Genomic DNA, 14411 nt, shown 5'->3' with positions numbered 1-14411 from the left:
GATAAAGTTGATGGGGTTTTTAATGAAGTGAGATTATCTCTAGTTCAGAGCTGGTCAAAATGAGCAAGACTTTCTCAACCCTGTATTGATCATTAAGAAGGTGCAGGCATTTAACTTTTTTGAAAGCTGAGGCTAAAGAACTAAGACTTTGAGTGCCCCACATACAGTTTTTATGGTGAACTCTACTAAATGAGATGAGTGTTATCGTTTGGATGTGACATGTTCCCCAAAAGCTCACATGTGATTCAATTCAAGAAGGTTCAGAGAAGACATGATTGGATTACAAGAGCATTCACCCAATCAGTGAATTAATCACCTGATGGGATTGAGTGGTAACTGAAGGCAGGTGGGGGTGTGGCTGGTGAAGGTAGGTCATTGTGGGTGTGACTTTGGGTTATATATTTGTATGTGGTGCGTGGTATCTCTCTCTGTTTTCTGATCACCATGTGAGCTACTTCCTTTCAATATACTCTTCCTCCTTAATGTTTTGCCTCAACTCGAATTCCGAGGAATGAAGCCTGCTGTCCAGGGACTGAGACATCTGAAATTGTGTGTCCCCAAATAAACTTTTCCTCTTCTACAATTGTGCTGGTGGGGTCTTTTGGTCACAACAGCAAAAGAACTGTCTTAGACACATGAGTGATATCAGAGGCATAAACCCCCAACATCTTATCGTCACTGGATTCTCCTATAATGAGGCTGTCCAGAAAGACCATGTATCCGGGTCTCACCTGGGAGAGATAGGTGATTTTATGGTCACTTGTCTGGAGGGAGAGGTATCCACTCAGAAGAAAATAGAATTGGCTATGAGACAGATGATTCTTAGATCTTGGAGAGGAACAATTCCTTGGAACTCCTAACATCAAGTAAATGTTTTAGTCAATAATCAATGGACGCTTTTCTTTCAGCTGAGATCGTAACAAAAAGTTATTCCAAGAAAGACACCTATTAGTGCCACTAACTGAATCAGACACTGAGTAGTTAGACATCATTCATGACCTTCTGGTTTTTCTAGTGCATTTTTCTTTGAGGTTTAGTTATGTGCCCAAGGGTATTGGTATTGAGGGATTTTAGCAGAGGGGAGATGCTGCTCAGAGACATGCCCCGCAAAGGGGACTTTGGTCAAAGAAGAGATGATACTCCACCTAAGCCTGTTTAGATCTTCATCAAATTTATTTAGTTGTTGTTGTTGTTATTATTATTATTATTATTTTGGTTAGTAAAATCTTGCTTCAAAGACCCAGCTTGGTCTCAGCTATTTCAGATTAAAGGCAGAAGCTGGGAAAGAGTCCACAGAAAAGGAGTGGATGGTGTCCCCAAGGCCAGCCTGTTATGACAGCTCACTGAATTCTTTTTGAATTTTTGTGGTTAGGGGGCTGAAATGTATGGAGCAGGACTTGATTAGAGAAATCCCATGACATCATCCTACAGAGTTACTTTCTATAGCTGTCTTTGAAGGTCCTGGACATGGTCTTATTGAAGATACCCGAGAGCCATCATCATCACCAACTCTCATTTTTAGGACTGTGTGAGTCTTCTCTCAAGAATGAGTTGGAGCTCATTGTATTTAATTCCAGAGTGGTAGATGTCAAAGAGCATCGATGACCCTTCCCATTTGTAATCTCCGACAATACCAGTGGGCACGAAATAGCAAACTCTCAGTCTAAAGCTTCCAGTAAAAGAGATTTTCTACATTTAATACACAGAGTTAAGGACACCTTTTAGCTGAGACAAAACCACAATCTTATTTGTATTGTCCCAGTGAACCCAAACGTTTCTAATTTTAGCTCAGACAATGGATTTTCTTCTATCCTTTACCTATTCCTTTATACTTTTATACTGTCTACTTCATATGGATGAACTCATAATGGATGCCTGAAAGGGTCCCATTATATTGGTGTAAAGATCTAGATAAAATTCCAGAGGAAAAGTCTCCTGAGAATACTAAGAGATTGTGTAAACAATCTTTTAATAGATTCATCTGTTGTTTCAGAGTTGAAGTAAATTCCAACCCAGTTCACCCCTGTATAAGGCTTGCTGCCAGCAGGGGCATTAAAATGAACACATGATCACTCTAGTTTATTTTTACTGCCCTATGATATTCCCTTGTATCAATAAGCTCGCATTTGCTAAAGCATTCTCCTGTTGATCATGTTTAGATATTTGCTGTTACAAACAATGTGCTATGATGTGATTAGGCCAGGTCTATACCTAGCAGGGAATGGCAGTATGTAGGGGTGTGCAGATGTTTAACTTTACTAGGAAATACCCAATCAGATTCTGAAGTGGGTACACAGTTATCTTTCGGCCACTGGGGATGAGAGTTGCTCCACATCTTGATAACTTAATAATTCTGATGAATATGTGATGGTATCTTGTTGTTCTCTTAATTGGCATTTCTTTGATTTTAAACAAGGTTGGACATCTTTTCTAATGTCTCTTTAGCCTTTTGGCTTTCTTCTTTTGTGAACCATTGGTTTGTTTTTCCTCCCCATTTTTTTCTGTTGGTTTCTTTATAAGTGGAAACCTTTCTCTCACTTATGTGCAAAACTGACTCTGATGTAAATCACCTTCTATAGTGTGGATGTATTTCTGGTATCTTAATTCTAATTCATGGTTTTAATTGTTCATCTCTTCACCTGTGGCATACTAGTGTAAATTTGATTACATAAGTTTTGAAATCTTATGGGGTACTTTGTTTTGCTCAAGATCTTTAAGAATGTTTTAATTGTTCCTGAATATTTTCATTCCTAAATGAATTTTAATATTAGGCTATCTAGTTTAAGAACAAAAATACAAAAAAATGCGACTTTTATTGGGATTTTATTGAAATTATATATCTTTTAGGGAAAAACAATATTTCTATGATATGGACTTCTAAGACATTTCCAAGAAAATGTTATATTTATCCATTTTAGTTAAAAATTTTTCAATAGTTTCATAAAGTCTTGTAATTTTTGTGTAAATAGCTTGTTTACACATCATTATTTTATTCTTGAACAATTTATATACTGGTGGATTATTGTAAATGATTGCTACTGGTATAGATAAATGAGATGGACTTTTCTCTATGAATTTTGTATTTAGAATTCAGTTTAGTGTTTTTAAAATCTAAATAATTTTCTGCACTTTATTTAGGTTTTTCTATGTGTATAATATCATTTTCAAATGACAGGTTTCCTCTCTTTGTTTCCAAGTGTTATATTCTTTATTTATCTTTCACGCATCCAGAAAAATGTTTATTAGCAGAAATAATGACTGTGGGTATCTTTGTATTGGCTCTGGTCTTAAAACAAATGCTTTCAACATTTTTACATCAAGTATGACATTTAATGAAGGTGTGTGTGTGTGTGTGTGTGTGTGTGTGTGTATTCATTTATGAGTTTGAAGCAGTGCCTTTCTATTTTCTATTTGCTAAAATATTTTTAACATGGATGGATGTTTACTTTTATTAGATGTTTCTTCCCACATCTATTATAATTATCAGATAGTTTTTCTCCTTTAATCTGTTATTGAGATAAATCACATTAATTGATTGTCTAATATTAAACTCCATTCACAGTCCTGGAATAAACCTATTTGTCACAATATGTTATTTGTACAGTGCTTGATTAAATTTGAGCTTACTTTGTGTAGGATTTATATAATATACATTAATGGTTGCAAGAGGCTTGTAATTTCCCTTTCTTTTGATTTCTTTGTCTGCTTTTAGTAGCAAGGTTTTGCTTGTCCATTAAAATATGATTGAAGGAACATTCCTTTCCCTTCCTCTATTCTCTGGAAAAGTTTGTGCAGCTTTAGAATGATTTCATCCTTATATGTTAGGGAGAATTTGCTTCAATAGCTCTCTGATATCAAAAAGCTTTTAAATTTTTGATTCATTTCCTTTATTTCCAATTCCTTAATATTTTTGATTTTCCTACTTTTTCCCCCTCTGATCCTGGGGATTGAATCCAGGGTTGCTTAACAACTGAACCACATCCCCAGTCCTTTTTATTTTTTATTTTGAGAAAGGGTCTTGCTGAGTTGCTTAGGGTCTTGCTACATTGCTGAGGCTGTTCTGAGTCGCTGAGATCACAGGCATGTGTGGTTTCCTACATATTTTTAAGACAAGTTTGATAAGTATCTTTTTTTTCTTTTACTCCTGTAATGTTTCTGCTGGAATAATTAATTGGTCATATTTCTTTTTATTCATCTTTTAAAATTCTTCAGCTTGTATAATTATGTCTTTATTTTCATTCTTAATGCTATTTATTTATAGTTTTTTTTTTCAAATATACATACTTAAGGCAATCCATTCCATTTCCCTTTAAGTAAGTTTTCAGATTTATGTCACTGACACTTCTGTGTGGTAGTTTCGTTTTCTGTCAGTACTAAGCTTTTGCTAATATCCATTTATTATATATTTTTCAACTCATGAATTGTTCAATACTTTCTTTTAAATTATTAAATATGTGAAGTTTTTTGGCTATTTGATGTAAATTGTACATTAAATTTGTTGTGAGCACTGTATGTCATCTGCCTGTCATTCATACTTTGATAATTGTTGAGGCTACCTTTATGGCCTGCTGTACAGTTGATTAGCCTAACTATATAATATGTGCATGAAGGAAATATATATTCTGCAATGATTTATTGCACTGTTCTCTGTGCTTTAGATCAAACATGTTATCCATTTGTGCTGTTTGAATCTACTTTATTGTTCTTCTGTAACACTATTTGAGAGATTTATGTTAAACTATTTGTTATAGTGATTGTCATTTTTTCCCTTATTGGATTAATAAATGTTGCTTTTTCCTATTTAAAAACTTTCTTGTTACATGCATATGCATTTAGAATTATTGTATTGCTTCTTAATTAATTGAAACATTGGTTACTGTGTAGTGATCTTTATCTCAAGTACTTTAAAGAGAACTTTGTCTGAAATTAATATTTCTGCTTTAACTTTGTTGAGGAATCAGTATTTGCCTGGTCTATCTATTTCTAGCAGTGTCTATCTTTGGAGGCCTATTCAATTAGGTTGGTTTTTTCTGCTAGTTTGTGTTTGTACTATCTTGTTTCTCATATATTTCATGAATATTGATTTTTTTAAAGAGTTCATTCATTTGGAACTGCATCTGGGGAAACACTTTATGACTTGGGTTAAGATTTCTCCTGAGAGAATTTCTTCTGCCAGTCACTCAGCAGCATGCTAACATTTGTCTACTTTAAGTTAAAATCTAGGCTGGATGGTTTTCAAACCACATTGGTACTGTGAACTTGGACTGAAAACAAGCTTGAGGTTATACATGAACTTTTTCCCAGAGTAACACTAGAGAAAAACAAGTAATTTTCTTGCTAGCCCATTTGTGAAAGAGTCTTGTTTCTGGTTCACTTGTGCACTATGCATGTGGCTCTTTTGAGCACCAAAATGTTGCATTGGTCACTTGTTAAATTCTTGGCTAGACCATATGCTGCTTCTTGTTCCTGGGATTTCTGTTGTCAAAGCAAAACCCAGGTTCTCTAGGGATTGGCAGGAACTCTTAGGGCCAAAGGTGACTTCAGTACTCACTTATTTCTGAAGTTTTCTGGTTTTACTTTGCTTTGGAATGTAGCACATTTCCTTTTTAAGGCCTGCATGGCGATGCTTTGCTGTTGTGGAAAGGTTGAATGAGGCTACCTCATCTGCCAAGTTGCCAGAAATGGGAGAAACTGATGAATATTTTCCATGCTCTATGCTCAGGTTGGCTGTGGAAATGAGGAAAGCAAAATATGACAAATAGCATTAAAAAAGTTTAATTGAAAAAAAATGAGCTGGAAGCTTTTGATCATCATAGTTCTATATCCTTTGGTAGAAACCCTAACTGCAAAACAACTATTTATTGTATGTTTAAAAAAAAATTCTGTGGAAACGGACTGTACTTCATGTAAGTCAAAGTTTGCATTTTATTTTTGATATTTGAAAGCTATTTTTCTGAATGCGTTGTAGCCAGTAGGGGAGTCCTATTCAAGTTCACATGGAACTGTTGCTTGCTCTGTTCTGTTCTGCTTTATCTGTGTGTTGTGTTTTATGCTGAAGTTATCAATAGCAATCCTCCCTCAGTAATGGGAGAAAGGGTTAAAATTTCATGCTGCAACATAAGTTACTTTCTTCTTGGCATTTAAAAATGGCATCTGCTGTAGGTTATAAAACAGACACATAAGTCAAACTATTCATTAAACACCATTAAATATTAAAAAAAATAAAGCACTTGGCTTTCTAAAGTTTTTTAAACGACGTGTACAACATTAAAATTGATGTAAAATATGTCAGGTGGACATCACGCATGCCTGGAAAAGAAATGAGATCAGCTAATTTCATACCAAGGTGGCATTGTGGACCTCAATATGGCCTATATGTAGGTAAAAGAACAGTATGTTGGGGCTTCTTACACTGTCAAGACAAGTAATCATTGATCGATGGATGATGCTATAAGGTTAATCTGACTAGAGTCAAGGGCATTATAGATTAGCTGAAGATGTAAAACCCTAGTTGAAATTTTGTGAAAATTTTGTTCAGGTCTTTGGGTTTAATTGTGACACTACTTATATCCAGGTGCAATATTAATCTCTAAAAAGTGAATTCCTCTGACTTCTTCTAGCTTGTTAGTATTTATATTTAACACTGTCAATGTGATCTCTGAAACTGTTCTTTTCACTCTGGTAAGGTCATGAATTATTGGTGTTCAGTTTTGCACAGTATTTTGTAAACTTAATGAACTTAAAGGGACCTATCTTCGTGGTGTTTCTCCTTCTCAATGTGCAATATGACATGTTTTGCATTTTGGAAGGGATGTAACTTACTAGGCATAAACCTATATCTTGCACTTTTGTGCTTCTTAGCACAGCAGGTATTGGATGATGACTTGCACAGAGAAGATTGTTTGATAATTTCTATGGAGAAATGTTTCATGTACTGTAAGGAAAAGTAGCGTCATATGCATGTCTTATTCATTCATTTGCTAATTCAAAATTTAATATAGTGTCAGGCATTGGGCTAGGTGCTAGAAATATATTGAAGACTAAAATATAGTTCCAATTCTTAAGGACTTAATGAGTTTTCTCAAGAAGAAATGCACAAATAGTGTGTTTAAGAATATAAACACTGTGATGGAAACTTATGCAAATTAGAGATAAAACAGGAAGGAAGGAGTTGAAAATTATACCTGGGAGAGAAGGGAGGAAGTCAGATAAGACTTGAAAGAGCTTCTGATGCCTGCAGTGAGGAGCTGTGTAATTCTTTCTTAGTGTGATGGGCCTTCTCTAGGTTGAGAGATCATAGTGTTTTGGTTTGGATGTGACGTGTCCCCCAAAAGCTCACGTGTGAGACAGTCAAGAAAGTTTAGAGGAGAAATGATTGGATTATGAGAGCCTTACCCCAATTAGTGGGTTACGTATCTGATGGGATTGAATGGTAATTGAGGCAGGTAAGGTGTGGTTGGAGGAGGTGGAGCACTGGAGGTGAGGCTTTGGGGTATATATTTGTATTTGACAATTGGAGATCTCTCTCTCTGCTTTCTTATCATCATGTGAGCTGCTTCGCTCTGTCATACTCTTCTGCCATGATGTTTTGCCTCACCTCAAGCCCAGAGGAATAGAGTCTGCTGTCTATGGATTGAAAACCCCAAAATTGTGAGTCCTCAAACTTTTCCGCCTCTACAATTGTTCTGATTGGATCTTTTAGTTGCAGCAATGAAAAGGCTGACTAATTCAGTGAGTAAAGTCCACTAGTGTGAAGCAGCTGTGACCATCTCACAGCCTTCATTAATTCATTATTTCACATGTCATTTTTTCATTCAATTTGTATTGGCATCTGCTAGGTATCAGGAGTGTGTGTGTGTGTGTGTGTGTGTGTGTGTGTGTGTAGTTGCTGACTTTTTGACTTTTTGGAAACCTTCAGATGAGGAAAGAGAGACAATAAGCCAATAAACAATTAAAATAAGTGGATGTTTATATAATGTGATAATAGCCATAAAGAAACCAAAAGTTTCTAGTGTTGTGATGAAGAATAAGGTGAAGTGATTGGTGGCAAATCATTTAGATAAGGTTGACCTCTTTGAAAGAACAACATTTACACAAATCCTGAACAACAAGAATTTGTCATTTGAGAAGGAGAGAAAATGGAGTGGGGTATGGAGAAGAGGGTCAGCGGATGACACAGCAGAAGAAGTTGTTGAGAGCCATGGCCAGGTCAAGATGGTGCCTGGCATTTTGCCAGAAGGAGTGGTTCCTGCTGCCTCAGGTGCACGCTTTTTTTGAGCTCTCACAGAGTTCCTAGAGAGTTCCTGTGGGTGGAGTTCAAGGGTTGAGTTCTGGTTGAGTGGTGCGAAGTTCCCTAATTGGGTGGAGCTCTCTGCAGCAAGCTGCATGGGTTCTAAAAATAAAGTTCATTCCTGCTTGAATCTTCAAGCGGCTCTTGATTTGTGCCCAGCCAGACTGAGGCAAGGAGTAGCACGTAAGAAGGCCACAGTAGAAGGAGTTTGGTGTATTCCAGGAATGCAGAGAAAACAAGGGTCACTGGAGTAAAGGACAGAGAGCATCAGTAACAGATATTGGAGAGGCAGGCTGGGGAGAAATCTTGCAAGCATTGTAGGCCAGCTCAGTCATAGTTACAATTTTATAGTGTAACCCATGAACAATATTTACAGGATTTTGGATATTTAAAAAATTACTGGAAATTAAGATTTTAGAAATGTTACTCATCAATCATTGGGCAGTACACATTGGAGTACTGGAAGACCAGAGAGAGAGAGAGGCAGAGAGATCATTAAGTAATTTTCATAGTGGTATGAACAGGAAATCATGAGCATGATTGGGAATAAAAAGGAAGAAATGTGTGAGAAGTTCTTGGGCAAGGAGGGCAGAGTCATTCCAGACAGGAATAGGGGTACTGTTTTCAAATCTCTAAATTCAGTGCAGGAGAACATGTTTTGGGTAGAAGGCAAATGAAATGCTCTAGGATGGGTAACTTTTGTGGTCTTTATAAAGTGTGAGAAAAGAGAACAGCATGCAGCTGGATTTGCTGTTCTGTTTGGAGCTTGTGGGAGCAATCAGGACTTGAATTAGAGATGAAGGCAAGTTTGGCAGTGCTTCTCCTGTTCTGTAATTTGCTAACCTACATGATGGGGTATGAGGTTTCACACCTGGGGAGCCTCTGCTGCCAGCCTGGCATTGCTACATTTTGAGTTGGCCAGTCCCATTGTCTAATCTCTTCCAACACCACCATCTCCCAACACCCACTCCTCAAGATGTGCATGGTATAGCCAATGTTGTTTTCTTAATACCTCTTGGTTTGTTTTCATCAGGCAAAATGCTAGGCAGTATTGGAAATGTGGGCCATTATTTTTCTAACAGGTCACATGAATCTCGGAAGCAATGTGGTGTTTGGGTAAAGGGTGGAAGGGGGAAGGGGGCAAATGTTGCTGTTTTAGCTGGCTTGGGGGCTCTCTTGCATCCACATGGGAAATACTTTGTAGTCTTATGTATTGGAAAAGATGGCAGGCATCTCATAGATTTCTCTCTAAAAATATTACTTTTTAAATTCTTTCATTTTTTTCCTGAATCCTCCTATATTCAAGCCTCCAAATGCAATGTTGATTCTCTCCTTGAGAAAAATCCCAAGCCTCTCACATGAGCAATAATTTGTTTCCCCAACCCTTTAGTATCTTCTATCCTTCATAAGTTTTAGATAGGTATAAAGAGCTAATGTTTTTGTTGTTGTTGTTTTAGGTTCAAATAAGAACAGTCCAGGTCTGATTCCATGAATAAAGGCAGATGGAGGTTTGACTCCCCATTCATTTTCTCCATCGATGAATAATTGGTTTCCTCAGTATTACTTTCCTCGTTATTACTTAGGAAGCTAGCACACTTTATCAAGCTGAGCACTTTTTTCGTTTTGTTTAGGGTGACACAGTTCAGTCTCATATGAACAATGGACATCCCTTTTGTTAAGAAGATAATTTTCCTCTTTGTGAAGAAAGAAACAGAATCGTTAGTTACACTAGCTGTGAGTTTCTTTCTCTGAGCCATCAGAGTAGGTGAAAAACACTTCTATGCATATAGACACACTATGGTTATAGGAAGTAGGAAGTAGAAGGAGGTCATCATGCTCTGTATACTGGTCATCTTTGGACGAGGGAGAGAATAAGTGGAGGATTTGAATAGGGAATGACTGGTCAAAGTGGGATTAATTTTAAAAAAGAATGGAAGAAAACTATCCTGTGACAGAGGGAAAGGTGACAGAGTGGGGTATAAGTGCCAGTTAATGGAAGCCATAGATCTGTGAGGCTTCAGATGGAGACGGGTACCATCTCCCTAGTAGTGCTGAGCAGGCACAGTGTAGCTGAGATAGTCAGTGGAGGGACCAGTCAATGTTGAGTGTGTGGAGAATAAGGAATTGGAAAAACTGTGGGGTAAAAGTAGGCTTACATTCATAAACTCTTTGTTTTATGGAGTTGGAGTCAGCTGCATTCTTATCTGATAAATTTGTAGGGATTCCAAATCCTAGATGACAATTTTGCTCTCACTGTGTGCTAACTCCACATGTTGTCCTTTACTTAGGATGCTGAAGGTTACAACACCTCTGACTCATTATTCTTCTCCGATAGTAAGTTTGGTCTGAATGCAAATGTCACTGGAAATTAGTTCACATTTGCTTATTTATTTTAAAAAGTGACGGAAGCCACAGAAGAGACAATCAATCTTAGGAATATGTGCCCAGAAGAAGTGTTTGTATACTTAGCATTTGCTTATGTTTTCCTTGAGGTATCAGCTGCTTTCTCTAGATGTGAACCATTGTGAGCATATGGCATTGTGAGGTGAGTCATAGAAAATTCAGCTGAGTCTGTTAATTGCCAAAAGAGACAGGTATAAAACTCAGAACAGAGCCAGAATGTATCTACAAATGTACCTTAGGCAGGTGTGACTTGCCTAATTACTTGCTGATGGAAAAAGCACAGCCATTCTCATTTATTTACACTCTACTCTGAGGAGATGAGGAGGCTCAGCAACTGTCAGGCTGGGTGTGTTGTGGTGTGACACCCTGAGGAACTCCACACTGTGTGTTTTAACAGAAAGGATGTGATTTAGTATCCTTGCTTCATAGTGATGTGGTTCTTGTATGATGTGAGTTTGAGCAAGTCTTTGTTTTCAAGCCTCAGCTGGTCTCTATCTTAAGAATAAGGGTCATAATATACAATTTCCCTCTATTCTGAAGATTAAGTGGGTTGAACATTTAAAGCACTGAGCTCAGGTGTTGGTCCTAAGGATATTTGTTCTCCTCCTTTCCTACCCCCAACCATAAAATTTCTCATTCCTAAACATGGGGACAAAGTTAATGCTTGTGGTGATTCTTCTCTCACAGCAAGATCAAAAACTATGAGGTCAAGATATCATGATTTAATAATTATAACGAAGGAGGGAGGGAGGGGTAGAGAAAAAGTGAGAGCAAGAGAGAGAGTGAGTGTGTTGGGGGGAGTGTGAAGCCAAGCAGCATGATAAAATGTTGAGATTTGGGGATTCTAGGTGAAAATACAAAGGAATACTTTGAACTGGTTATTTTTTGCAGCTTTCCTGTAAGTCTGACATTACTTCAAAATAAACTTTTGAAAAGCCACAATTTTAAAACAAAACAAACACATCTGAGGGTTTAAAAAAAAAACAAAAAAGGAACAGGTCAGAAATACAGAAATAAAAAAGCACCAGTCGGCCTGACTGGTGAGATTGTGAGACTGTGTAAATGCAAGGACAGACCTGGGTTACAGGTGGAACTGGTGGAGGCGGGCAGTGTGCCTTGTGTTCTTGAGTAGCAAGGACAAGGATAGAGGCCTGTGGATAAATAGGGTGTGGTGCTGTCCCTTTGACGGATGGCACAAGTTGAAGGATCCTGCCCTCCAGCTCAGAGAAGCAGAAAAAACGATTCTTCCTACCCATGGCTCAGATTGGAAAGAGAAACTCTCCTGAGATACTGAAGAGGTCATGAAGAAGTGCATAATTTCAGCCTCATATGAAAAAATTCAGGGTCTGGGGAAACTCATCGTCTACCCCAATGAAGCACTGCACAGCCACTCTTCAGCCACACTTCCACAGCCAAGGCACAGGGGGCTCCCACTGCTGAGGATGAGCTGATGATGAAAAGGTCACCCAACACAAGGAGGTAATGCATGAAATGGAAGACCACAGGTCACCACAATAAGGATTACTAGCCTCTAAGAATGTGAGATGGCAGAACAAACAGAGAGATGCGTCAAATTGTGGACATTTAAAATGACCAACCCAATGAAGGAATGAATAATCATGGTAAAAAGAGAATAAATGTTATAGTTTGACTATGTGGTGTCTCATGTGTGAGACAATGCAAGGACATTTAGAAGTGAAATGATTAGATCATGAGAGCTGGGCAGGTAAGGGTATGGCTGGAAGAGGTAGGTCACTTGGGACATGACTTGGGGGTTATATTTTGTCCCTGGTGAGCAGAAGTTTCTCTGCCTCCTATTTGCCATGTCAGGAGCTGCTTTCCTTTGTGATGCTTCATTGCCATGATGTTGTGTCTCACCATGGGTGCAGAGATGAGTTGGCCTTGTATACTAAGACCTTTGAAACCATAAGCCAAAATAAACTTCTCTTCTCCTATATTGTTCTTTCGAGGGTCTTTGGTCAGAACAATGAAAAAATATGACTAAAAGAATAAGAAACTATGAAAATCAACAGGAATGTTTAGAAAAAATAAAACATCTTTTGGAAATTAAAAATCTATCCATTGGAATTAAAACCACAACACACAAATTAAGCAGGATTTAAACACAGTTGACTAATTGAAAGCAAAAGACAAATTTAAGGACATATCTTGGAATTTGTGATGTAGAGAAAGAGCTGGAAACCACAGAGGAAAGGCTAAGAAACATGAAAAATAGGACAGGAAGTTCTCAGTAGTTGCAGGAAATGTACAGAATAGAGAGAGGGAATATTCTAAATATATTGGCTGAGAATTTTCTACTATTTTGAAAGAAATGAATTCTTAAACTGAGGATAACTGCACTTGACACACTGAAGTAAAACTGCACAACATCAAACATCAAAGGAAATACTAGAAGCTACCAAAGAGAAAACACAGGAAATGATGTAGTTCTTAATAATTTTCTTTTCTGAAACTCAAAAGTAAGATGAATTTTTTGTTGTTGTTTGTTTGTTTAGTTGTCAATGGACCTTTATTTTATTTATATGCGGTGCTGAGAATCGAACCCAGTGCCTCACACAGGCTAGGCAAGCACTCTACCACTGAGCCACGGCCCCAGCCCTGTAAAATGAATTTTTAACTTGGAAAAGGCTATTAGAGGCAAAGGGTTAAATAGGAAGAGGAAAATATCACAAAAGAAGGGCCAGACTCAGTGGTGATCTCCTGTAATCCTAGCAGCTCAGGAGGCTGAGGCAGGAGAATTGCAAGTTCAAAGCCAGCCTCAGCAATGTAGTGGGGCCCAAAGCAACTCAGTGGGACTCCATCTATAAATAAAATAGGAAAAAGGGCTGGGGATGTATCTCAGTACTTAAGAGCCCCTGAGTTCAATAACCTGTACCAAAAAAATAAAAAAAAAATAAAAGAGAAGGGAAGAGTTAAAGGGTGTTAAACAGGGGAGAACACAGCACTTTGATTCAGGAGACCCTACTTCTGAGTCTGTCATTTATTACCTATGGGAATTCAGCTAAGTTACCTAATTTCTCTGATTAAGAACATGTATGGGGTATTTTCTGGTTTGGTTTTTGTCTGGGCCAGCGTCCACCAGCAGCCATTAGCTCATCTTGCACAGTGATTGTTATATTCTACCAAAAGAGCCCTGGGTGCCTGGGTCATACAAGTGTGGCACAGAGAGAAATGGAACCACAAGATCTGCTTGCCATCAGGTAGGAAGAAAGGGTGGAGAAATACAGGAGTCCAGGACAAATCTTAAAAAACAGTCTCCACCTGCTGCCTCTGTATGCTGGAGGTTTGAGAGATCCACTGATAACAGCAAAAGAGTACTTGGCAGGGACAGAGGTGCCCAGTGGATCTTTCAAACCTCAGATTATCCCTACATTTTCCCCAGACTCTTTCTTCAGTTCCCTTTTGCTCTGTGAGGTTGTGTTCTGTTTCTGTAAATCTTGCACATGCTTCCATTTTGAGTTGCTAATCATCAATCTGTAACTTTCAAGCGACGCCCCTGAGGTTTTGCTGATTCAAGTAGAACAGAATATAAACTTATTATGGAGTATAAAGCATGAGAGAATCCAACTGAAACAAGTTCAGAAAATAAATTGCATTTAAAGCTAAATGAATAATCTTCCTCACTTCTTGGGCAGACGGGGAACGAGGCGCTTGTCTGGAATAACAACTGTCGCGTGAAAGTTGGCATTTGATGGTG

General features: G+C 37.9%; 1 protein-coding gene across 3 annotated transcripts in view; it reads left to right on the top strand.

Annotated features, from left to right (window-relative positions):
- Window positions 1-14411, top strand: part of Agbl1 (AGBL carboxypeptidase 1) — an 809509-nt gene that overhangs the window by 226333 nt on the left and 568765 nt on the right. The window lies entirely within an intron of this gene.

This window comes from Urocitellus parryii, chromosome 6 (assembly GCF_045843805.1).
Source record: "Urocitellus parryii isolate mUroPar1 chromosome 6, mUroPar1.hap1, whole genome shotgun sequence".
Lineage (NCBI taxonomy): Eukaryota > Metazoa > Chordata > Mammalia > Rodentia > Sciuridae > Urocitellus > Urocitellus parryii.
Note: the sequence above shows the minus strand (reverse complement) of the source record. Positions and strands in the feature narration are given on the sequence as shown.